We start from the raw sequence: 25,191 nt of genomic DNA on the forward strand, positions 1-25,191 counted from the left end.
AAAAATTACTTTAAAAATCTAAAATAATGTACTATCATCATTAAAGTATCTATGCAAAAGATTCTAAAACCTTTCAAATATGTTTCATAAAATAATGGTTAGCAAACACTAATTTTTAAAAATTCATTATAATTAATATTTAGTAAATAGTTATTTCAGGAATAATACATACATAGTTCTGATCTATGCATCATAAAGATCAGAAAGATGTGTAAGATATCTTTCTTGGACTTATCAAGGAGAAAACAATCTAACACCAAAGATAAGACATAAACATCTTAGACTGGAATTTCACAGCTTGAGGGGTGTTCAAGTTTATTTAATCCAATATATGTAACTACTCATGAAAAATCTTGTGTTCTAAAGAGGAAAATTTTTTTCTGATCTCTTAAAAATTTTATAAGGGAGCCTGGGTGGCTCAGTGGGTTAAGCGACTGTTGATTTAGGCTCAGGTCATGATCCCAGGGGCTGGGCTCCGCACTCAGAAGGGAATCAGCTTGAGAATCTTTCCCTCTGCCCCTCCCCTGACTTGTGCACGCGCTCAAGCATGCTCTCTTCCTCTAAAATAAATAAATAAATCTTTTTTTTTTTTTTTAAATAAATAAATCTTAAAAAAAAAAAAACAAAGCTCACCTTTATGCCTACATAAAATGACTGTAAGTCTTGCCTTCTCTTGAATTATTCCACTGTAAAATGACTCTACATATCCTTCACACACTTTTCTTCTGTAGTATTGATTTTATCCTGAATGAAACACACATACACATACAACAAACATCTATCTTCTATTATTTGTTGTGAATATTTTATCTGCTACAATTTTTCCTTTAACATTATTCATATTTCGCTGTTGGTTTTTGTTTCCTGTTGATTTTTTTTTTCATTTTGATGCAGAAAAACCGATAAACCATTTCTTCATGGCTTCTTTTTTGTTTTTTTTTAAGTTTTTTTTTTTTTTCTTTTAGAGAGAGCAAGAACATGAGTAGGGGGAAGAAGAGGGAGAGACAGAATCCAAAGCAGACTCTGTGCTGAGTGTGGAGCACAATGTGGGGCTAGATCCCATGACTCCAACCAAGATCGAGACCTGACAGGAAACCAAAATCAGATACTTAACCAACTGAGCCATCAGATACTGCTTCTTCATGGTTTCCATCTTGAGGCCATTCTTAGAAAGATTATAGAGTCACCAGCATTTTCACCTTCTAATTGTATGGGTTTGTTCAAAAATTTTAACTCTTTAGAGGCAGCCCGAGTGGCTCAGCGGTTTAGTGCCACCTTCAGCCCAGGCAGGGCATGATCCTGGAGACCCGGGATCCAGTCCCACATCGGGCTCCCTGCACAGAGCCTGCTTCTCCCTCTGCCTGTGTCTCTGCCTCTCTCTTTCGTTCTGTGTCTCTCATGAATAAATAAATAGAATCTTAAAAAAAAATTTTTAACGATTTAGTCCATCTGCAATTTTATTCTCAGGTATACGATGAAATAAAGGTTCAATCTAATCCATTTTCCACAGGCTTATAGCATTAAAGTTGCATGAGGATACTAAAAAAAAAAAAAAAAAAAAAAAAAAAAAAAAAAAAAAATTTTAAGGACAAGAAAAGAGAAGAAAAGAAAAAATGTGAATCACACACAAAACCAAAAACAATTAAGCCAGCATCATGTTTCTCCATAGCAACTTTCAACACCAGAGGACAACTAACCAGTGTTCACAGAGTTTTGAAAGAAAGAAACTATGTCCCAAGAGCAGTCTGCCTAACCAAGATGATTGCATAGGATAAATACAACAAAGGATATTCTCAACATGAAACTGCCACCTATGAGAGCTTCAAAAAGAATTCTTCTTAATGGTGGAAGCTGGACAACTAAAATATAAATCAAAATTAAAATTCAAGGGTGAAAAAGCCAAGGTTAAAAAAAATCGTAGTATTGAATTCTAGTTAATTATATTCTCATTAAATACAGAATGAGAATTAAACAAGTATAGGCCTTAATTACAAAACAGAATGTGAATGTTATAAAGCTCAAATATTGTGTAACAAACAAAAACAGACAGAGGACAGGAAGGTAGGAAGGTAGAGTATATTATGCACATCATTCAAAACAGATCACAAACCAAAAATTTGCAACTTAAAATCATGAATCTAACCTCATGTTTTCTATAATCTCTTTACAGATCTTCTAAAATATATATTACTTGTAGTGAAGTACCTACTTGGAAGTTCTGCAGTTCTTTTAAGTACATTTAGTTTCTTTTCCTTTTTAGAAAATTAAGTAAATATATTTAATCCTTTAGGGAGAAGAAAGAAGGAAGGGAGGAGAAGTAGAAGGGAAAAGAAGGTGTATTTCTGACTATCTAATGGACTATGGTGGTTACCTGTGGGGTGATTTTTGAATTTCTTCTTTGTACTTTAATTTTTATAATGAACTTATGTCATTATACAAAGATAATAGTGATTCTTTTTCTCAGTTACAAAAAATCAAATTAAAAGTAGGCATTAAATAAAGATAAATAATCAAGGTTACAGGGGCATTGTACATCTTTTGGAAGCTACAGAATTGCATTTGACCTACAAACAACACACCTGGATATCAAGGCTATAGTTCATAGATTTTGAGCCAAGATCCTCTGGGATCTTTTAAACTTCTCATAAACAGAGTTGGGAGGTAGAAGCCTATTTTGTATTGTAAGACACAAACTAAAGTTCTGTGCATATTTAGGAAGTCTGATCTTCTGAGTAAACAAATCCAATGACCCCTACTCAGCCCCCATCTTCAACTGTCCCCTGCAACAGATGACTCTGCTAAGACACCCTCCCTTATGCTCTGGACAGAGGCTTCAGTGCCTTGCACACAGCAGCAATACAAATACTGTTGAGTGACGAATGGGACATTCTCCTGACTGCTCTCATCTCTGTCACTGTCTCTGCAGGCTTCTGCCTAAGCTTCTTTCTTTCCCCACCCGCCTACACATAGGCATCCCCCAAGGGTGGTTCTCACTTCACTCCTCCTCTCAGTCTAATTTCCCTGAATTATCTCAACCACTCTCAAATTCTAGCTCCAAAACCTAAAATGGGAAGTAAGTGCTAGACATCTCTACAAAGATGCCCTCCAGCGTCCTGAATTGGACATGCTTAAGTTGAATTATCTTCCACCTGCCCCTCCCACTCCTGGCCTATCTCTCATCCCTCTTGCCAACCAGTATCTCCTCTGACATCTCCAGTGCAGGCAGTGGCAACACACTTAGCTTCCTAGTCACAGAGAATGAGAACCTGGGAGTTGTCCTCAACTCCTTTCTTGTCCTTGTGTCTACTACTCCTTTTATACCTCCAAAATGTCTCTCACACACATTCCACCCTTCCTGTCCACACTGACATCATCTAATGCAAAAGCAGAACACTATGACGAAAACAATACCAGGTCTGGATTCAAAAGACCTAGGATCTGAGTACCAGGTCTGCTCTGAACTTGCTTTGAGATCTTGTACACATTGCCTAATGTATTTTTAGTACAAATCTTTATATCACAGGGTAACTCTAAAGGATAAATATATATCTATACCCTAAACTATATATAGTTTAGGGACAGTATTATTTTATATATTGTATGTGTGTGGATACACACATACACACATAAGTGTCCATATAAACACATGCACACATGCAAACATGTATGACATATATACAAACAAAAGACATATTATTATCTAGGCTGCTATAATATCTCATACAAAAATGTCCAATTTTAGGGGCACCTGGGTGGCGCAGTCAGTTAAGCATCTAACTCTGACTTTGGCTCAGGTCATGATCTCAGGGTCATGTGACTGAGCCCTGTGTCAGGCTCTGTGCTGTGCGTGGAGCCTGCTTAAGATTCTCTCCCTCTCTCTCTCTCTCTGCCCTTCCTGCCGCTACTCATGAGCATGTGCTCATGTTCTCATTCTCTCTCAAAAATAATTTTTTAAAATGCTCAATTTTAATATCTCAGTTCTCCAGGCAACCTTTTACCCTGAATGCAGGATTATTTTATTAAAACACCATTTATTTCTTTTTAATGGTCTGCAACTTGTTCTCCTTTGCTAAAATAAAACTAAAACTCCTTAGCATGGATTTCAAAGTGCTCCTTAAATTTCTGACCTCATCTCTGAGTATGTACCCTGTATCACCCATGTTCTACCAAAGCAGAGCCCTATAATTTCCTTTCCCCAAATATACCCTGCGTTTATAGTGTTCCTTCCAATCTAGAATTTCCATTTTAGGAAACTTCTCCCTTAAGGACCAATTCAAATATCACCCTTTCAATAATACCTTCACTGATCTTCATCTAAATAAGTGGCCCATATTTTACCTTATAAACATAAGGATCTTTATAATTCTCTCTTCAACTAGATGATAAATTCCTGCAGGACTGAGACAATAGTTTATTCACCTTTGACTCCATTAATTGTCAAGCCTAATACACAGTATACAACACATTTAAGGAACATGAGTAAAAGTGAATTGCACAAGTAGATTACTTTAAGCCTTTTAATTTCAAAGAAGAATTAGAAGCATATAGAAAGTTAAAAACATATAGTTTAAATGTATACACAATAAAGAATTAGGTCTAGATAGCTTTTTAAATGAAAATGATGGAAAGAATTTTAAGATACATTATTAAGCTTCAAGCTAAACAAAAATATTGTTTGGTGCTCCCTCTGCTGGCTTTGCAACAGCAATTTATAAATGTTGAACAATAACACTACAAAGAAGTAAACATAGATTCAGCTTATCTGCTCCCTGTATATACCTTCCACAAATAGCCAGAGTTAAAATTTTTAATTGAGTTCATTTGGAAATAACCCTATTTGCAAAAAAGTTGGTCTAACAAAACTGTTCATAAAGAGACAAAACTGATCTTACCATTTCAGTGATTATAATTACTGTCAAAATTCCTGTATTATACCTTTGTTTTTTAATTAAACCACTCACTTTATGTGTAAACTATTTCAAATTTTAGCTGAAACTACTGAGAAACAAAGTAGGATGAGATTTTTTGTTTCCTAGTTAATCAGAGCTTTTAAAAATTGATGAGGAATTTAAGAGGTTAAATTCTCCCTGTGTTTCTAAACAGAGTTATTCTGAGTACCCTGAAGGCATTTAATTCCAAAACAGGAAGCCACATAGAGGAACACTTGGTTACACTAATGTTATGCAGATCTTTTGGAACATACTTTTCTAAACACTTGCTGAAAGAACCTTTTCTATACTGCACGCTATCACATGAAGTCGGAGAAGGGTCCCACGGATACCGTAGTGCACTGACTGCTCAAATTGCCCTGTATTACTTCTCTATTTCCCTCCACTTTTCTTACTTTAAATGGTCTTCTGCTTGCTCAAAGAAAGAGTGGTAAGAAAATGAGCTTAGGGTCAAGGAATGTTTATTCACACAACACTGTTCAGTTGTTTTGGCATATAGGTGCATAAGAGCTATGATATGGCTTCTAGGAGTCAACTTAAAAAAAAAAAATCATTTAGAACTGATGTCCCAGAAAGATTAACCTGAGACCAGCAGAGACATCACTGTTAAAGGTTAGTGTCTTTTCTAATAAATTCGTGTTTTCTGTGCTTTTAAGTGTACTATAAAATCTCTTTAATCTAAAACATGTTAAAAGAGATCTCACCCTTGTCGTTGAACAAAGAACAATAGGAAACCACAGGGAAGTGGGCAGAGCAGTGGATTTATGTAACTAAGTGGCATGGATGCTGGAGCTACTACCTCTGTTACTAAGCAAATCACTTAACGTGGTAGGCTCCATTTCCCAACTTTGAAGTAAGGGTTCAGACTACTAGTGATCACCAAGATGCTACCTATGATGTTGTGACTAAACAGATAAACTAGAGCCCAGGTCCACTTTAAGTGACAGGTATAAGGCAGGGAAAAAAAAAGGTGAGTGCACTTTCATATGCCATTTGATCTCACATACCATTTCAATACCATCCATGTTTAAAAAGAGCTCTTTTTCTTAAGTTTCTATACCAGTTTATGTTCAGTTATGTTTTAAAGAAAGTAAATGATCACTGAGCAATTATCCTTCTGTGTTGGAAATTAAGGTTTCATGCACATTCTTGATTTTCCATAAAAGTGAAATGCAGTAATATTAAAAGCAGTAAAATTAAAAGTCTAGTCAGAAGAAGCCAAATGGAAAAAAAGAGTCAATATATTTGGATCTGCTTATGGTTACTTTCAAAGAATTTATGAAAATATTTATTCCATTCTTAACATTTAGGCAGTAAGAATTTTGTTGAAATCAGCTTGAGAATGTCAAAATAGTATTTTTAATCTATTCTGCAGAGCTTGGGAATTATTTCTCCTTAAGAAATTGCCATGTGTTGGGGCGCCTGGTGGCTCAGTTGGTTAAATGTCTGCCTTCAGCTCAGGTCAGATCCCGGGTTCCTGGGACTGAGCCAGAGCTGGGATCCCTGCTCAGTGAGGAGTCTGCTTCTCCCTCTCCCTTTGCCCCTCCCCCCCTTCACTGGTTCTCTCTCTCTCTCTCTCTCTCAAATAAATACAAATCTTAAAAAAAGAAAGAAAGAAAAAGAAAATCGTCATGTGAACAAGAAAAAGATTTTAACCATGACAGTATGTTACTGATGGCTTCTTGTGCTAGGATTCACGATGTTTACCCCCACCCACCCTGGGACAGCTGAGATGAGAGACTGGTTGGTGAGTAGGTGCCTCCCTGTTAGGGCCATGGGGCAACAGCAGCCAGGCCCAGAGGAGGAAGCTGAAGGTCAGATACAGAGGATATTCCCAGGCTCACTGTGACTCTGACATCCAAAGCATGGCAACCTCTAAAATGCTGAGCTGCTGTCTTCTGAGCAGGGCTGTCAAATCTTAGATTTGTTTTTGGAAATTCAGCTCATGAATATGTCCTCTAACATTCAGAGGGCATCCTCACTGAAATGTACAATTACATATATGACTGTAGCAAAGAAACCCTTACATCCCAAAAGATTTAACAGCAATTCATCATCCAGTGATTCATTTCACTTTAAATTATTGAATGCTCTATTCAGAAATGATACAACAAGGTTTCAGAGCTGTAAATTAGCTGGCAGTTAAACAGTATCGAAAAAAAGGCATTCTGAAGTATGGAAGAAAAATATTCAGAGTATGTGATTCATTTTCATTTAACATAATATATATCCAATGTTGAATGAACACAGGAAACTTATGATGTGGTTTGTTGTAAAATGAAAACAGTAGTGCCCAATAAAAATTCTGCTTTTTTCATTCCTTATGGTAATTCATTTACCCTATTAGCCAATACCAGTGCAGTGAACTACTGAACAATTTCTGAACATTTCTGTAGAGAAAATTTCATTTCTGAATGAAATTACTGACATTTTCTGAGAAAATGTCAAGGAAGGCCATTTATCAGACTCCAGCTATATTGATGTCATTATGTGCAAATGTGTGACATCAAATGCTGACATTATTAGGTGTTCATCATAATAACTCAGTCCTTTCTAGACTCTATGATGCAGTATGAACTGATAACAATCAACTCATGCTATGTCACGTTTATTGCAAAACTCCTACATCAATAATACTAGACATTTTGAAATAAAAATACATATAAATGAATAGAACTTTAAATGTTTTTCCCATAGAAAATAATAAGAAAAGATCTTATTGATGATCATTCAACATAATTTCACATAGAATTTCAATGATAAAGCTTAAGTTCTGTGTCCCCTTTAAGACCAGTAGGTCTCTAAAGTTATACTTCCTTAGACCCTTGCCAAAAAGTTAATTTAAGAAAATAATGGTGTTTAAGAAAAAAACTGTTAGTTTTTTTTAAATATTTTATTAATGTATTCATGAGAGACACAGAAAGAGAGGCAAAGACACAGGCAGAGGGAGAAGTAGGATCCCTGTGGGGAGCCTGATGCGGGACTTGATCCTGATCCCAGGTCTCCAGGATCATGCCCTGGGCCATAGGCAAACGCTCAACCACTGAGCCACCCAGGCATCCCACTGTATAAAGTTTGATCCAAAACCAATAGAAAATATTTTAGTATTATGTAAAAACATATTTTATTTATTTTTAAAGACTTTATTTATGTATTTATTTATTTGAGAGAAAGAGAAAATACAAGTGAGGGGATGGGCAGAGGGAGAGGGGGACAGAACCCCAAGCAGACTCCCCACTGAGCAGGGAGCCCGACAGGGGACTCAATCTCACGACTCTGAGATCATGACCTGAGATGAAACCAAGAGTTTGATGATCAACCAACTGAGCTACCCAGGTGCCCCTCTAAAAACATAGTATTGAACATGATAAGACAGACACCAGACACTAAAGGGGGCTCAGCTCATGATCTCAGGGTTGTGGGAACAAGGCCCCCATTGGGCTCCCTGCTCAGTGGGGAGTCTACTTGAGATTTTCCCTCTCCCCCTGCCCCTCCCCCCTGCCCCTCCCCTCACTCAGACTTACTTTCTCTCTCTCTAAATTAATCAAAAAAAAAAAAAGAAGAAGAAACCAAAGAATATGTAGTATATGATATATTATAAGAGAAAAGAGTCACGGGTGCCTGGCTGGCTTAGTGGAGCAGGTAACTCTTAATCTCAGGGTTGTGAGTTTGAGCCCCATGTTGGGTATAGAAAGTACTTAAAAATAAAATCCTTAAAGTAACAAACAAAAAGAAAAGAAAAAAGAGGCCAAATGAATCTAAGTATAGAAGTCAGATTAGTGAGCAAGTAATGATTCGAAGTGGCAAGAGAGGGTCCTTTGGTTCAGTAATGTTCTGTTTTTTTATCTGGGTATGGGATACATGGGTATGATAGTTTTGTGAACATTGAGTTTAAATTAATTAATTAGAATAAAATAAAATAAAATAAAATAAAATAAAATAAAAAAAAATAAAATAAACCCACAGGCAGAAGCAATGGGAGACCCAGTGAAGCCCACTCCAGGCATACATACATACACTGTAATTTAGTATGGATTTCTAAAGGAAAGAGAAGTCTTTCAGAAAGGAGGGAGACAAATGGAAAACAGGACAAAAGAGGGAAGTTGAGTAATGGATCTATTAACATACCATACCATAGATGCGTGGTAGAAAAAGAAAGGGGCAGGCAGGTGAATCCCAATCTCATAAGCACAAGGTGACAGAGCTAAACTAAGAGGTCCATGGGATAAGAGTTGGGACTATGGGCTCAGTTGGGTCCCTGTCATATTAGGACCTCATTTTAGAATGCAAAGAGAATCATAATTGTTGATCTCTATGTACCAGATACTGTGCTAAAAACTTTACAAAGAAATTATTTTACATTTTACTAGACCAAGGATACAGAAAGAGCTCAGAAGTTGTTTACTGAATTTAATTACCATAATCCTTACATAATAGGTATTATTATCCTTGAGTTAGAACCTGAGGCCTGATGAGTTATTTATGCAAGGTTTTAGAAAAAGCAAGTGGTGGAAAAGGTTTATCCCTTTTTTTCTTCAGGAGGAGCTGGGAAGAAAGAAGGAAAAGGCAAAAGTAAACAATCCCTCCATCTTAATTTAATCCTTCTTCCTGTAAAGTAAGTCATGATCTTTAGAAGGTATGGTTCAAGGCAGTTCAACACAGAGCCTATCATATTAGCTAAGGATTTCATCTAAGGATCAAGTTAGGATCTCCCAAACTAAAAGTTTTCAAACTGCATGTGAGATAAGACCTATAAGCCAAGAAAGAGGAGGACCAAGCAGCTGGGATGTAACAGTTGCTTCCACAAAACAGAGCTGAGCTGCTCAAGTATTAGGAAAGGGCATCAGTTACACACTGGTAGAAAGGACGGTCTCCCCAAGAGTTCCCCACAGCCCTGTCCTATTATGCCTTGTACCATATGAACCCAGGCTGAAGTAAAATGCTTTCCAGAATTGTTCTCTGTAACTAAAAGGAATAGATACAGATACTTTTGTACATATACATGTAGATACAAATAATCAAAACTATGCCTTGAAAATGAATATAGGCCAAGTGTGGTCAGTATTTTTATATTTTGGAAAATTCATTTAAGTCTCTAAAAGAGTACTTTAACAATGTTTACCATTAATAATACTTGATTTACTTATTTGGAATCTTGACAACAAAGTTTCTTTTTCTTTTCTTTCTTTCTTTTCTTTCTTTGTTTTTATAACTAGGCAAAGAACTTTATTGGCCTTGTTTCAAACTTTATTCCCAAGCTTCTTCAGCTTATTTCACTGCAAAGAATGAATCATGTATAAGCAAAAACTGAAAAGAGCTATAGTGTCCAAGGGGCTTGGGCTTAAAAATATCTACATTAGAGATTAGAGATCTACATTTTATCAGATCTATGAACAAAATTTTAAAAAGCAATTATAACATAAAATAGCAGCTCCCAGGGCACCTTGGTGGCTCAGTCGGCTAAGCAACTGCCTTCAGCTCAGATCATGATCCTGGAGTCCTGAGGAGTTCCACAATCCTGCTCCCTGCTCAGCAGTGAGTCTGCTTCTCCCTCTGGCTCTGGCTCTCTCTCGCTTGCTCTTGCTCTAGGTCTCACTCTCTCTCTCTCTGCCTCTCAGGAATAAATTTTAAAAATCTTTTAAAAAAATAGCAGCTCCCAATCACTTCTTCAAGTTTTATCTTCTTCAGAAGTTGACTCAATTCAGTTTGCTTCATTCTTGGAAGCTTCATCAAAATGCTCCACAAGATCTGAAACTTTATCATCATCACCCTCTCCGGTAGCAAGCGGTGCTTTTCCATCCACAGACTGTTTGGGCAGAGCTTCAGCCAATCTTCTTAAACTAGTCAGACTGTCTGCACCAAGCTGGTTTAACATACTGGGTAGCGTATCTGTCGGCTGCTTTGTGTCCGCATGGCCTGCGATGGTGAAAGTGTTCACCGCCAGCGATGCCTGAACTTTAGGGGTTGTTAAAGTAGATCACTGTTCCTTGGTTTGTGAACGTATTCACTTCTTCAAAACCAGAGATATTGCTTAACCCTAATTTCTTTGAGGAGAACTTAACTTTATCATTAGCTGTAGCTGTTCTATGAACCACCTCCCTTCAGTGAGCAATTCCTTTCTCACCAATGCACACTTGTGCTTACCTTTTGGCGAATTTCTCCTGGTTCATGATGGTTTCTTTGATCTTGTTGAAGGGATCACTTGGGGGACTAGGGTTGGTGCTCAGGGGGTCTCCAGCGGACCAGCTGAGATTAGGTGCGCGCGCACACACACACACACACACACACACGACTCAAGATGGCAGCTAAAGCCAAAGTTCCTTTATTGTACATAGATCTTCTTCTCTTTCTGATGGAATAGGCATCCAATAACTATTGTGTTTAACTTTTTAATATCAAGAATGGGCACAGGTCTAGAGGTAGTCCTAAAGCATTTTCAGTCTACCTCCAACAGACTTATGGTGCAGACAGAATACTATAGTTTAAAATCACAAAACTCATAACCTCAATATGTTAGATCTCTTAATCATAGAATTGTAAATACAAATCCAAAACACATGCCACATTAACATCCTAATATGTTCTGAAGAAATTCACATAATCAAAACAAAAGAAAATAAAAACCCACCATAAAATGACTGAAGCTATACATTCCATGTGCCATAAATATTAAAGTATAACTGTCTTATAGCTATACTAAATGAAATTTGGTTCAACCAATTAATACTTCCAGTAGCAAATTAATCAATAAGAAAATTCATAAAGCACAATACTTCAAGGGTTAGAAAGATTGCTAAAAGTGCAAAGTCATTATGTGTCCACAGAATACTATTTCACTAGTGCCTTCCATTAAAAGAAAATGCTAGCTTCTGAAAAACATGAAAACAAGCTTTGTGAATACGGAGTATTCATTTAAAGGAACAATTGTTCTTATTTATCCGTAATAAGTAGAAATCTAATTTTATCAAAATCTCTTAAAAGAAATGTTAATCAAACTAAAACTGGGCTGGCTTCTGTGTGTGTGTGTGTGTGTGTGTGTGTGTGTGTGTGTGTGTAGATATATATATATATATCTCCCCTCGGCACATAGTATCAGAAGGAACTGTACCTATCATGTCTCCCCCTAAAATGTCCCTGATAGGCAATTTTCTAGTTGCTTTTGAATGTTCAACAATAGTCACATTAGTATCTCTAAAAAAGCCCACTCAACTTGAGGCACATAAAAATATTAGGAAATTCTTCTCTATATTTAGTAAAATTTGTCCATTTTAAGCTCCTATCTACTGGTTTTATTTGCCTCCAAGGCAGGCAAGTGTGGTCATGAGACTAAGTTGTGGCCAAAAAAATGTCAGTGGCAGTATCTGTGCAAATTCTAGGAAGGCTTCTTAAAAGGGAGAAGTGGGGGCAGCCCCGGTGGCGCAGCGGTTTAGCGCCACCTGCAGCCCAGGGCGTGATCCTGGAGACCCTGGATCGAGTCCCACATCGGGCTCTCTGCAAGGAGCCTGCTCCTCCCTCTGCCTGTGTCTCTGCCTCTCTCTCTCATTCTGTGTCTCTATGAATGAATAAATAAAATCTTAAAGGAAAAAAAAAACTCTTAAAAAAAAAAAAGGGAGAGGTATACCTTTCCCCTACATCATACTCCTACTTCTTTCTGCCATCTGGAATAGGGATGTGACTGGAAGAACTCCAGTAATTTACCATGAGGTGATCTGGAAGATGGAAATAATCATTCGCTGAAGACATCAGAGTCAGAGTCCTCAATGACTCTGTAGAACAGTATTCCCAGCCCTGGTTATCCATCCCCAGAATTCACTTACACAAGAGAATACCCCATGTGTGTACTTGTTATCCAGAATTTAGGAACTTAATTCCTGACTCATATACTGAGTCTGCAGATATGTTTTCCATATATTTTTTAAGATTTATCTATCTATATTAGAGAGGGGGGATTGGAGAGGCACAAGGAGAGAATCTCCAAGCAGACTCCCTGCTGAGTGTGGAGCTGACATGGATCTCAATCCCATGACCCATGAGATCATGACCTGAGCTGAAATCAAGAATCATATAGCCAACCGAGTCACCCAGGCATCCCAACATTTTCAGTATTTGAAGAACAACATCATATTCTACCTATATCCTCTTTATTCTTAACTTTTTCAATTTCATCATCTGGGTCACCCTCGTTTATACAGGCTCGAGCCTTTCAGAATCCTTCTTAAAAGTCATAATAGAACTCCACGCATCCACCAGATGGGAATTGACCAATAGAAAACAGAGGGATTATTCACTTCTTTGTTGTCATTCCAAGATAGCCTGATGCATTAGCTTCTTTAGCAGTCCTCAAGACTAAAGATTCATACCTGGTTATAGGTAGCCAAAAAAATACCTAGTTTTTACTTTGTTTTGTCTTCTACTGCAAATACCTTTAAAGCAGGCTTTTCCTACTTTGTATACATTTACTAATTTGTTGTTTTTCTTTAATCCAAGTGAAAAATTTCAGATTTCTCCTTATTATATTTTTTATAGTCTATTACTCCATGCAATGGAAATAAACCTTGAACCCCAATTTTAGTATTCCACTTAATTAACTATCTTTCTTCATTAGCTTCTTGCTTTTGCTTATTTATTAGCAGGTATCCTGTGTTCCCACCAAGTCCTTTGCAAGAACTTGACATGATCAAGGCAAAAGACAGAGCCCTTTAGTGATCCACTGAAGATTTCTCTCCCAGTGGGCAAGCAGCACATAATCAACATTCTAGTGATGCTTGTCCAACCAGCCCTGATTCCCAAAGACCTGCTCCTTTCAAGAACTCAGGCCCCAGAACAGGGCCATAAGAGGCCACCGGTGGCATGTAGGAAGCCCAAAACCTGACTATTGCCATGCAGAGAGAGACTGGCAGGGTGGCCTGACTCACTGCACTGGGAGGTAAGTGTGAGGAGGCCGAGGCAGTCAAAGCTACAGCACTCATTTATACAACAAATACTTAGAAAAAAGGAGGTCTCTTCCTTTAAAAAGAAAAAAAAAAACTTTTCTCCTTAAAAAGAAAAAAATTATTAGTTCATTGAGTGTAGGGCGGAGACTTGACTAGTGATTGATTGACAAAGCAGTGTAAATTCCTAACTACCCCATTTGCATAGATATTGATTGCAGTGGGCTTCAAAAGACTGATTATGCTGCTTCTCAGATTTGAAATGAGTATCTTATACCTTAGCCCTACAGAAAAACCGAGATGCAAACATTAAAGAACTTAAATATGCACATGTGAAAATGTATTTATGATTAATGATAATTTATTAAGTGCAATACTGTGCTAAATTAATATATGCAGAGTAAGACTGACTTGTGCTGATGGAATTATCTTGTTTATGATTACTGTTATTGACTTTAAAAGAGCTACACTGCTATTTTCTGAACAAGAGGCATAGTTTAACACACACAATGCAAAACATTTAGATATTTACTGCATTGTCACTAATCATTAATTTGATGTAGGTTCAGTCATTGTAAATTAAAGGTTCCTGTATCTATAAATGTCAGTTCATTTATAAAAAAGAATATACAAGGTTGCCTGGGTGCCTCAATAGGTTAAATGTCTGACTTCAGCTCAGGTCATAATCTCAGGGTCCCCAATCAAGCTCAGCAAGGAGTCTGTTTGTCCCTCTGCCACTCTTCCCCACTCCTGCACACCCCCTCAAATAAATAAAGAAATCTTTAAAAAAATGTTTCTAATTTAAAAATTTTTATAGATTTAAAAAGAATATACAGAAAGAATATTTAAATATACATTTATTATTTCTGATTAAGAGAAACATATATAGCAAATTATAATACTTTATCAATTAATAATTTACACCATTATCCCTTATATACATCTTAACTGATATTACTCAATATATAAACAATCACTGTCTTTATTAAATATTGGTATCATTGAAAACACTTTTTAAATTTATTATACTGCTGTAAGATAGAAGGTAAACTGGATCCATTCTTTTCTTTGGGGAGCTAAACTTTTTTCTTTTTTTCAATTAAATAACATTCAAGCTTGGCCAACAAATTATTTAGATTTTTCTTTTTGTGTGTGTGGTTTTTTTTCCCAATGAATAGTTTAAGAAAATATAAACCTAGGTAGGTTACAGTTTGAATCACTCGAGTAGCTTTTTATTTTCCTTTTGGTGAGGAAAAGAAGATCTACAAATTAGCATGGTTTTGTCTAGTTTTTGGTCATGGTTCATGTCAATTCAAGTCTCTACTTAAATCTAAATTAAATTAAATTCAAGATGTAATGCTGCTTTATTGTTCTTATAGATTCATTTTTCTATCTTCATTGCTGTCAACAAGTCTATGTGCTTTGGGTGAACTGAACAAAGTTCCATGCAATTTGGTCAGGCTGACTTTTTGGGACCATTTAAAAAAGAACTATCTACTCAGTACTTGTGAACTCATTGTTCTTGCAGTGAACTAGAACTACTTCAATAAATCTTATTCAATCCCTAAAAGGACCTGAAAATTTTTCATTGGTCCTATTAGCTAACAGCTTGGTCTTTAGGTCAAATCAAGTACGAAAGTCTAGAAACAATGATCCCTTTATTTGAAGAATGTTAAAACTAACATTAGCAAATAATTAGAAAAAAGAGGCTGAGCTCAATGAAAATAAATTCAGTTCACTATTAATATATATTTTATTTCTTTAGATATTAATATCTTAATCCTAAGAAAATACTAAAATGTTTCATTCTTGTGTCTCAAAATTGATTAATTAATCTAAATTAAAAGTATTCAACACCTTTACCTGGCCTTCGCTTCTAAGAGCCTGGGCTGAAAGACAGTTTTCTTGACCATCGTAAATGAGACAATCAAAACTATACAGAATCCAGATTGAAGGTCACAGTGGGAAATAAGATTTGCATAGAGCAACAACTGATCCATTTTCATATGGATCTGATCCTTTATTATTTTTTTGTTTTTGTTAAACCAGTTTTAAAATAGCAATTCTCTTCCTTCTGAGTTCTCCAGCTCCATACACCAATTTTCTTCTAGGCCCACATCACTGCAGACATGGTATAATAAACAACACCCCCAATTTTATAAGATTGCTTTGTTTGGTTTGTGAGCAATATGAATGATAGTTTTAAAAAAGTTCTGCTAGAGTAGAAATATGCCTGTTATTTTGCACCCTCTAAGTCTGGCATCTTCAACTATTAAAATGGAGCTACTATCATGGGAAATTATTGGAAATGTATTTTTAAATTAAATGAAGAAAATGATTCATGTTACTAGTTTGGGTTTAGGTTTTCGACACGGCTATCTTGTTGCTGAGGTTGAAATTCTCGCAGCATGAATCTATTGTAAGTTCTCTTGAGACTTCTTTGGGCAAATATTATGCTGTAATTTAAGATGGTCCTAGACCTTTTGATAAACCTTTTCACATAATTTAAGCGACTGAAAAAGACCTTCTAAATACTTTGATATTTTACTACTGAATCATCATAGCTCTGTGACCTCTGATCTTTATTCAGGAATGTTTGGGTTTGGCAAAAAGAAGGTGTTTTTAAATTTTAATACTAGTATGTGTAGGGATAAAGGTCATTAGCATCCATGATAGTAATAATAATACTTTGTATTTATATAGCTCTTCCTCAAGAAAAAAAAATTCCTTCTTCAACAAAAAAATGAAAGTTGACTGAAAATTCTGTTTTATAAAGTATATAACAACTTTAAGATATTTTAAACGTAACTGGCTATAATTTTGCAGAGGATCTACTTTGGCTTAATTTAAAAATAGATTATTGCTTCAAAAAGCATACACAACTACTACTACATAAATGGAGCTAATTTACCTTAACCTTGAGGTAACTCAGAAGATATTTCTTTGTACATAATTCATAGGTATCTCTTTAGAGGTATTTCTCCGTAGATAGTTTAAGAGAAATATATATAATAGTATGAACATTAAAGACAGTAGTTAAAAGACACAAGATATTATTTGACCAGATGATTTTACAACAAAAATTGGGGCAGTAGGGTATGGCTGAGCACAGTATGAAAGGATATGGAATTACTAATTGGTTATTTCCCTTGCTAAGGAAAGGCATTAGTCTATGTTACATGTTCACAGAAACTGTCACTCTAGGATGAAATGCTAAATTACCAGGCCAGCTCATAGTTCTCACTAGGATGCTAACATAAGCTAACAAACTTTGTCCTATTTTGGGTAGATGGGTCTCATTTTGAGCTCTCAAGATTTCGATAATAAAGCTGGCCTAGTAAGCCTATAAGCTATAGCCCCGTCACCTCCATGACTCCGAGCTTGGCACAATATTTCCTCATCAAGGAAATACTGTAATGCAAAGGAGAGCCAAAGAGCTAGAGGGCAGCAAAAGAAATTGCAAAGCAGTATTGATACCACAAACTAGAAAAGATTTTAAGGTATTAAAACAGCAATATTCCAACAGGGGAAGGGTTCCATTTTGAGCTAACTTTGGATTTAAGTCATTCCACAAAAAAAACATATCTGAGAGAGAAAATAGGCTACAAGGTTTAAGCTGTTATAAAATAAATATGAAGTTAGACTTACAAAAGCTAACTTTTAAGCCGCTCTAATAGCAAAAACGGCTGAGATTGACATCTGCAGAAATTTTAAACCCAAATCATATGGCAAAATAGACAAATCTTAGAAATAGATGTGTGAGTGCACCTGCTTTTCTCACAGCAGTGCATAAAAATACTCCAAACCCAGACAGACTGTAGAATTGATGCTTCAGGAGTCTTTATTGGACTATAAAATGATATCCATGTGATAGCTAATGTGCCAGTGTTTTCATGTGAAAGATTAGTAGTATCTTTTGTAATAAACCCTAGTTCTTCTTGTACAGTATTAGTGGCAAGCAACTACATGTAAGGCAAAGAGAGAAGCTGATCGACTTCTTGCCTCTGCAAAGTCTCCAGAGTTGAGCTGTCATAGGGTGCACAGAGATACAGAAATGTTTTTAAGAGTTCAAGATCATTAATGTCTATTAATTTTCCCAGTAAAGGGATTCCTGGGTGGTGCAGTGGTTTAGCGCCTGCCTTTGGCCCAGGGCGCGATCCTGGAGACACGGGATCGAATCCCACGACGGGCTCCCGGTGCATGAAGCCTGCTTCTCCCTCTGCCTGTGTCTCTGCCTCTCTCTCTCTCTCTCTCTCTCTCTCTCTGTGACTATCATAAATAAATAAAAATAAAAAAAAAACACAGAAGAATAAATGCCTGAATTCTGAAAATTAAAAAAAAAAAATTTTTCCCAGTAAAGTAATACAACTTGTTTTAAGAAACACAGGTTCTTCTTGTGCTTTAGAGCCAGGCTGTGTCTAGGAGTGGTTAGAAATCCAGAGAAATCTGAGAGAGCCTCATGACGAAAGGCACCAAATCACTGCCCAGACTTCTCCAACAATGCTATAAACCCTGGTACTTCCTGCCTAACACCATCCCTCCCTAGCCAGAAAGAGCCAAGTAGGAGCCACAGTGGGCTGCAACATACTGGGAGAAGACAGGACAAGAGGAATTGCTGGCTGCAAGTATATCACCCCTCCTGGTTAAAATGAAATCAGACAAAATAATCTGTGATTCTCGTAATCAAAGATCACATTTTAGACAAAAATTGAGCCCAAACAAATTCAAGATGTCTCACACATAGAGATAATTAGTATTTGCTAATTGTACCGTGATAGTAATAAACTCATCCCATCATCCAAGCCGATTTGATGCTGGCAAACACTATTCTTAGTCCCTTATTTTATTCATTAAAAAATAATTTAAAAAATTAAACTACTCTTAGTTGGATGTTTATATTACCTGTGGCATAAATATAATAGATATATATACATATATATAATAATTTATGGGATGATTTGCTAGGATAAATTTTGAGAACTAGAATTGCTAAGACAAGTAACTATTTTATATCTTCATACATATTACCAGATTGCATTCCAGAAAGACTAAGGCAATTTACATTCTACCTACATGTATTAGAAGCTGTTTTGTCACCAGTATTTATCATTTGTTTTCTGCCTTGGCAATATGTAAGGTGAAAGTGGTATGTCTCAATCGTTTCTATTAGTATTTCTTTGATTAGCATTAGAGTACAAAGCAGCCTCACACATGAGTTCAGATGAAACCTAACTAACCAAACTACAAACTCTTAAGAGAGATACAGCAATACGGTTGGTTTAAGCCCGAAGTTTTGGGATGGTTTGTTACACATCAATAAAAATCAGAAACATATTTTGTTGTTATTAGTATCATGTTTAGAAAGCCCCTGCCACTTAATATTCTAAAAACATAAACCTATACCTTTCCTTTAGTGCTTTTATATTTGAATTTGTACTTTTAGCACATGTTTGGGCATATGATATGAAGATGGTACCCAATCTTGTTTTTTCAAATAGTTATCCATTTATCCTAATAATATTTAATAAATAACCATTCTTTCCCTCCACTGATTTGAATACTACTTTTACCATATACTAAATTCTCAGGATAACTTAATGGGATAAATCCAAAAGAAAAATGTCCAAACTCACCTTCAAATACAAAAGTTATTAAACCAAATTAGTAATGTTTTCATTAAAAAATTCTATATTTCCATCTTAAGTATGTATATGCAAACTTTATTGTAAATACAATTATTTTTTCCTTTCAGGAAGAAAATCAGAAACATGTGTTTTCCAACATTTTGTTATGGAAATAATCTTATAATTCAGAAAGCTTTTTAGTATTATATTCACTATAATATGATTTTTCTGGTACTAATTAACCCTGATTTTAAAATGTGGTGTCTACAGCTCCCTGAATATGTATTAACCAAATGACCTTAAGTCGGTATTAATCCAACTGAAAACACTTCTTGAAAGGCCTTCACTGCAGTCTACAAATATTAGGTAAAATGCAAGTCAATTTTTTTCCACATTACAAAACTATGGGAAAAATAGATCTTGTTAAATTTTAGGTAGGACTCTGTCAACATGCAAGTCTCCTGGGAATTTCTTAGTCCCCTAGCACAAAATATGTAAGAAGACATTTTATGGAAATTATTTAATAGCAAGATTAAATCCTATGTCCCTACCAACAAAGCATGCTAACAATATTAAAGGAGCAATCCAATTCTTAACTTGAAGTGAAAAAGTACACATTCAAATAATCACTCCTGAGTTGCCTTTTAGCTCTACTCCATTGTCAAACTTTCCTTTATTAGTGTCATGGAAGCCACTGAATTGAAGAGAAGGGGGAAAAAAAGCTTTAAAAAGGCAGACATAGCAGGATAGCTGACTTCTAAATGGGGTACCTAGAAAGAATTGCCTGCCTGTATATTACTCCCTGCCCACAAAACATCCCAAACTACTAGGATTACTCCTTAATATGGTCATGTTGCCTGAAATCACCTCAATTAAAAGAGATTCGTTTCAGTCAGTAAGTTTTCTCTTTCTAAAATATACAGAAATCTCTATGATGTTAAGAGCTTATCAAACATCATCACATTTGTGTTAATTTGTTCTTTCAGTGGATTTTTCTAATAAGTTGTAGAAACCACCCACACTGGAAGAATAAGATTTTTCTAGTTACTTTAAAAAAGTACCTTCATTCTCTCTTGTTAGCTTTGAAAGCTAAAATCATTTTTTAACAAACTTTTAATCTTGAGATGATTATAAACACACATCAGATACACACGTATTCTAAAAAATAATACAAGAAGTGTGTCCTTTACTCAATTCCCCTCAACTGTTACTTCTTACAAAAATATAATGCAAAATTAGGGGCACCTGGGTGGCTCAGTCAGTTCAGCACCCAACTCTTGATTTTAGCTCAGGTCATGATCTCAGGGTCGTGAGATCAAGCTCTGAGTTGGGCTCCACATTGGGCATGGAGCCTGCTTAAGATTCTTTCCTTCTCTCTGTCTCTGTGTCCCTTCCCCCAACCCCCATTTATGCTCTCTCTCTCTAAAAAAAAAAAAAAAAAAATTATATATATATATAGAGAGAGAGAGAGAGATGAGAGAGAGAGAGAGAGAGAGAGAGAGATAAATATAGAGAAAGTACAAAATTAAAACAAAGGATATGAACACCAGTACAGGGAAGACACGGAGCATTTCCATCACACAAAGTTCCCTTATATCACCCTTTCATAGCTATACTCATTTCTTTCCCATCTTCACCCTCTCCTTAACCCTGGCAATTAATAATCTGCTCTCCAATCTATAATTTTATCATTTAAGGAATGCTATATAAATAGAATCATACATTACATAATCTTTGGGGATTGGTTTCATCTACTCAGCATAGTTCTCTAGTGACTCATCTAGGCTGTTGTACATATCAGTACTTTGTTCCTTTTTATTCCTGTATAATATTCCATAGAAAGGCTGCACCACAGTTTTGTTTTGCTTTTTTTAACTATTCATCCATTAAGGGGTTGTTTCCAGTTTTTCATTATTACAAATAAAACTGCTATAAAAATCTGTGTACAGGTTTTTGGATGTACATATGTTTTCACTTCTCTAAGACAAACACTTGAGGATATAATTGCTAGGCTGAAGGGTAGTTGAAGAATTAGTTTTTAAGAAAATACCAATTTTCTTCCAGTGGGGTTATGTCATTTGACATTTCAACCAGCAGTTTATGAGTGATTCTCTTTCTCTGTATCCTTGCCAGCTTTCATGTTGAATCTGGGTTGTTTGTTTTAAATGTCTATTTTAGCCATTTTGATAGGTATGTACTGATATCTCATTGTGATTTTAATATGCATTTTTATGTCCTCTCCAGTAATCCTTCATGTCTTTTGCCTATTTTCAACAAGATTGTTTGTTTCAAGAGCTCTTTATATATTCTCAATAATAGTCCTTTAGTTGGATATGTGGTTTGTAATAATATCCCCCACTCTGTGACTTTTCTTTTCATCCTCTTAACTAGGTCTTCTGCAGAATAAAACTTTTTAAGTTTGAGGAAGTCCAAATTATCGATTTTTCTTTTTATAAATAATGATTTTGGTCTCAAGTCAAAAAATTCTTTGCATAGTCCTAGATTCCAAAAGTTCTCTCTTACTTTCTTCCTAGAAGCTTTATAGTTTTATATTGTATTTTTAAGCCTATGATCCATTTTGACTTAATTTCTGTATGAGGTATAAGACAGGTCAGGGTTCATTTCTTGCTTCTGGATGTCCAATTTCTCCAGCTACAGTTGCTGAAATGGCTATCTTCTTCAACTGAATTGTTCTTGTACTTTTGTCAAAAATCAGTTGGATATATTTATGTGGGTCTATTTTTGGAGTCTATTCTATTTCATTGAGAACAATGTATTTATCCCTCCACTAATAGCACACAATCCTTATTCTTGTGACCATGAGTCTTAAAATCAGGTACATTGATTCCTCCCATTCTAGTTCTTTGGCCTTTTCATAAAAATTTTAGGACAATATTATCTATATCTATAATAAGTCTTGCTGAAATTTTTATAGGAACTGTGTAAATCTATATATCTACTTAGGGAAAATAGTTATCATCCAATTCTTTGGAGCAACTGTAAGTGATATTTTTAACGTCATCGTGCACATGCTAGTATACGGAAAAACAAATGATTTTTGTATGTTTTCTTGTATCCAGTGACCTTGATAAACTAACTTATTAATTTTAGGTTTGTTGTATTCTTTAAAAGAAATTTCTTAGAATTTTCTTTTTTAAATTTTCTTCCATTTACTTATTTGACAGTGAGCAAGAGTATAAGCCAGAGGAAGAGGCAGAAGGAGAAGGAGAAGCAGACTCCCTACTGAGCAGGGAGCCCAATGAGGAGCTCAATCCCAAGACCCTGAGATCATGACCCGAGCAGAAGACAGATGCTTAACCAAATAAGCCACCCAGGTGCCCCTTCTTAGAATTTTCTACATAAAAAATCATGTCATGTCATCTATAAATAGAGATAGTTTTATTTCCTCCTTTTCAATCTGCCTTTTACTTCCTCTTCTTGCCTTACTGCACTGGATGGAACTTCTTTCACTATTTGAATAAGAATGGTGAGGGGAGAGGATCTTGATTTGTTTCCAGTTGTAGGAGGAAAGCATTTGATCTTTCACTATTAAACAGAACACTAACTATACATTTTGTCAAATAAAGGAAGTTTCTTCTGTTCCTATTTTTCAGTTTGTATCATGAACAGGTATTGAATTTTGTCAAATGCTTTTTCTGTGTTGATTAACATGATGTCATTTTTCCTCTTTACCTAGTTAATAGAGTGAATTACATTGATTTATTTTTCAAATAGTTGAACTACTCTTGCATCTGTAGGACAAATCACATTTGGTCATGGTGAATTATTTTATTTTTATATTGCTGAATTCTATTTGTTAATATTAGTTAAGGATTTTTACATCTATATTCACAAAGGATATAGGCCTATAGTTTTAATTTTTGTACTATCTTTTGTTTGATTTTGGTAACAGTGTTATACTAACTTCATAAAATGAACTGGGAAGTGTTCCCTCTTCTTATGTTTTCTGAAAGAGCTTGTATAGAACTGGCACTAATTCTTCACATGCTTAGTAGAATTCTCATTTTTCAATCTCTTTTTCCTATACCCCAGTTCTTTCCTTTATTACATAGGTGACCTAGACCTTTCACCGACCTTCCTTCAGGAAAATGAAAAAAACGAACAAAAAAAAAAAAAAAAAAAAAAACCAGGAAAATGGAAATAGTAAAGTTTACCCTACACAGTATTTTTGAGTTAAAGGTAGAAACAGTATCTGCAGGTGCAATTATGACTCTGATTACTCCCTGTACCTAATTAGTCATCAAGCCTTTCAATATTTCCTTTAAATATCATCTCTGGCGTGAGGTCTGGGATGAGGTAAGAGAGGTACCTAGGGCAAAAAACTTAAGGAGGCTCAGTTAGTATGCCTCTCTTGCCTTACACTAGCCCTAGCCCTGCTCTTCCCCATCACTTCTTTATACTGCAATCAGCCTAACCCACCCCTTTATTCCTATATATGTGGACATTTTAACAGACTTCTTATGGTCAATCAAATTGAAATCTCTCCCTGTTCTAACCTATCAAGACATCTCCAAACCTTCTGAAAAATAGAGCTCTCTGGCAGTGCCTGGGTGGCTCAGTTGCTTAAGCGTTAGACCTTTGATCTCCACCCAGGTCTTGATCTCAGGGTAGTGAGTTCAAGCCCCACGCTGGGCTCCATGCTGGGTGTGGAGCCTACTTAAGATATAATAAATAAATAAATAAATAAATAAATAAATAAATAAATAAATAAATAAAGCTTCTGTTCAAATATTGCCAAAAGTGCCTTATGATTACACAATGTAGTTCAAATCCCTTAGGAAAAGACATAGGCATACAATACTGTCTTACAGGCTCACCACTGGCAAGCAATAGAAACTGACTCTAGGGCTAAACAAAACAAAAAGTGGTTTTTTATTAAAAGGATGGGTGGTAGTTACCAGAATTTAAGGAAAAATTTAACTAGCTCTGGGGATCTAGTTGAAAAGACCTAATAGACTCCTCAGGGCACCACAGTCAGAATGAGTCAACTCCATCCATTCTCCATCCTTGGGCCTCCATCTGTTAGTCATGGGCTTACGCTAGGCCAGGGGGTATGTAAGACACTTTGATTCACTGTCTTGAAATAATTCTCAGTTAAGGAACATAAGCAAAGATTCCTACGTGATACTGACAGTGATTTTCACTACTGTATCTCCAGCATATAGAACAGTTTCTGAAATACAGTAGGAGTTCAGTAAATATCCACCAAATGAATCAGTTAAGAGAAAATAAAAGTACCTAATCAGAGAAGTGAAAAATGAGTGCTGAACAGGGGAAATTCACAACACATGTCAATACAAAAGCCCTCCATCTAGTCATACCTTACATGGATCTGTTCCATTCATTAGGGGATGGATTTCCTAAGCCCCCATAATAACAATTTCCATTATTACACAGCACTTCTCAAAATATTGAGTGATTATACATACTCAAGATCATACTGTCCTTGGACTTTTCATTTACCGAAAACTTCATCCATTCTTCGGTCCTTAGCGTTGCCTCAATTCTGTTATGAAGCCTTCCTAAATAATTTCAGACCATATTTATCTCTCCCTTCCTTGAAAATTTGTGTCACTGCTGTGGGTTGCTATTTGACTTTGGATGCGCTAACCTTGTCTCAAAAACTAACATTTGCTTAAGTGCTTGGTCTTGTAAAACAGGGTCTTA

At 35.8% G+C, this 25,191-nt stretch overlaps 1 protein-coding gene and 1 pseudogene across 17 annotated transcripts in view; both read right to left on the reverse strand.

The window, feature by feature from the left end:
* Nucleotides 1-25,191, reverse strand: part of ATG10 (autophagy related 10) — a 221,747-nt gene that overhangs the window by 119,864 nt on the left and 76,692 nt on the right. The window lies entirely within an intron of this gene.
* Nucleotides 10,593-11,119, reverse strand: LOC144290264 (transcription factor BTF3 pseudogene; annotated as a pseudogene).

Source organism: Canis aureus, chromosome 2 (assembly GCF_053574225.1).
Source record: "Canis aureus isolate CA01 chromosome 2, VMU_Caureus_v.1.0, whole genome shotgun sequence".
Taxonomy (NCBI): Eukaryota; Metazoa; Chordata; class Mammalia; order Carnivora; family Canidae; genus Canis; species Canis aureus.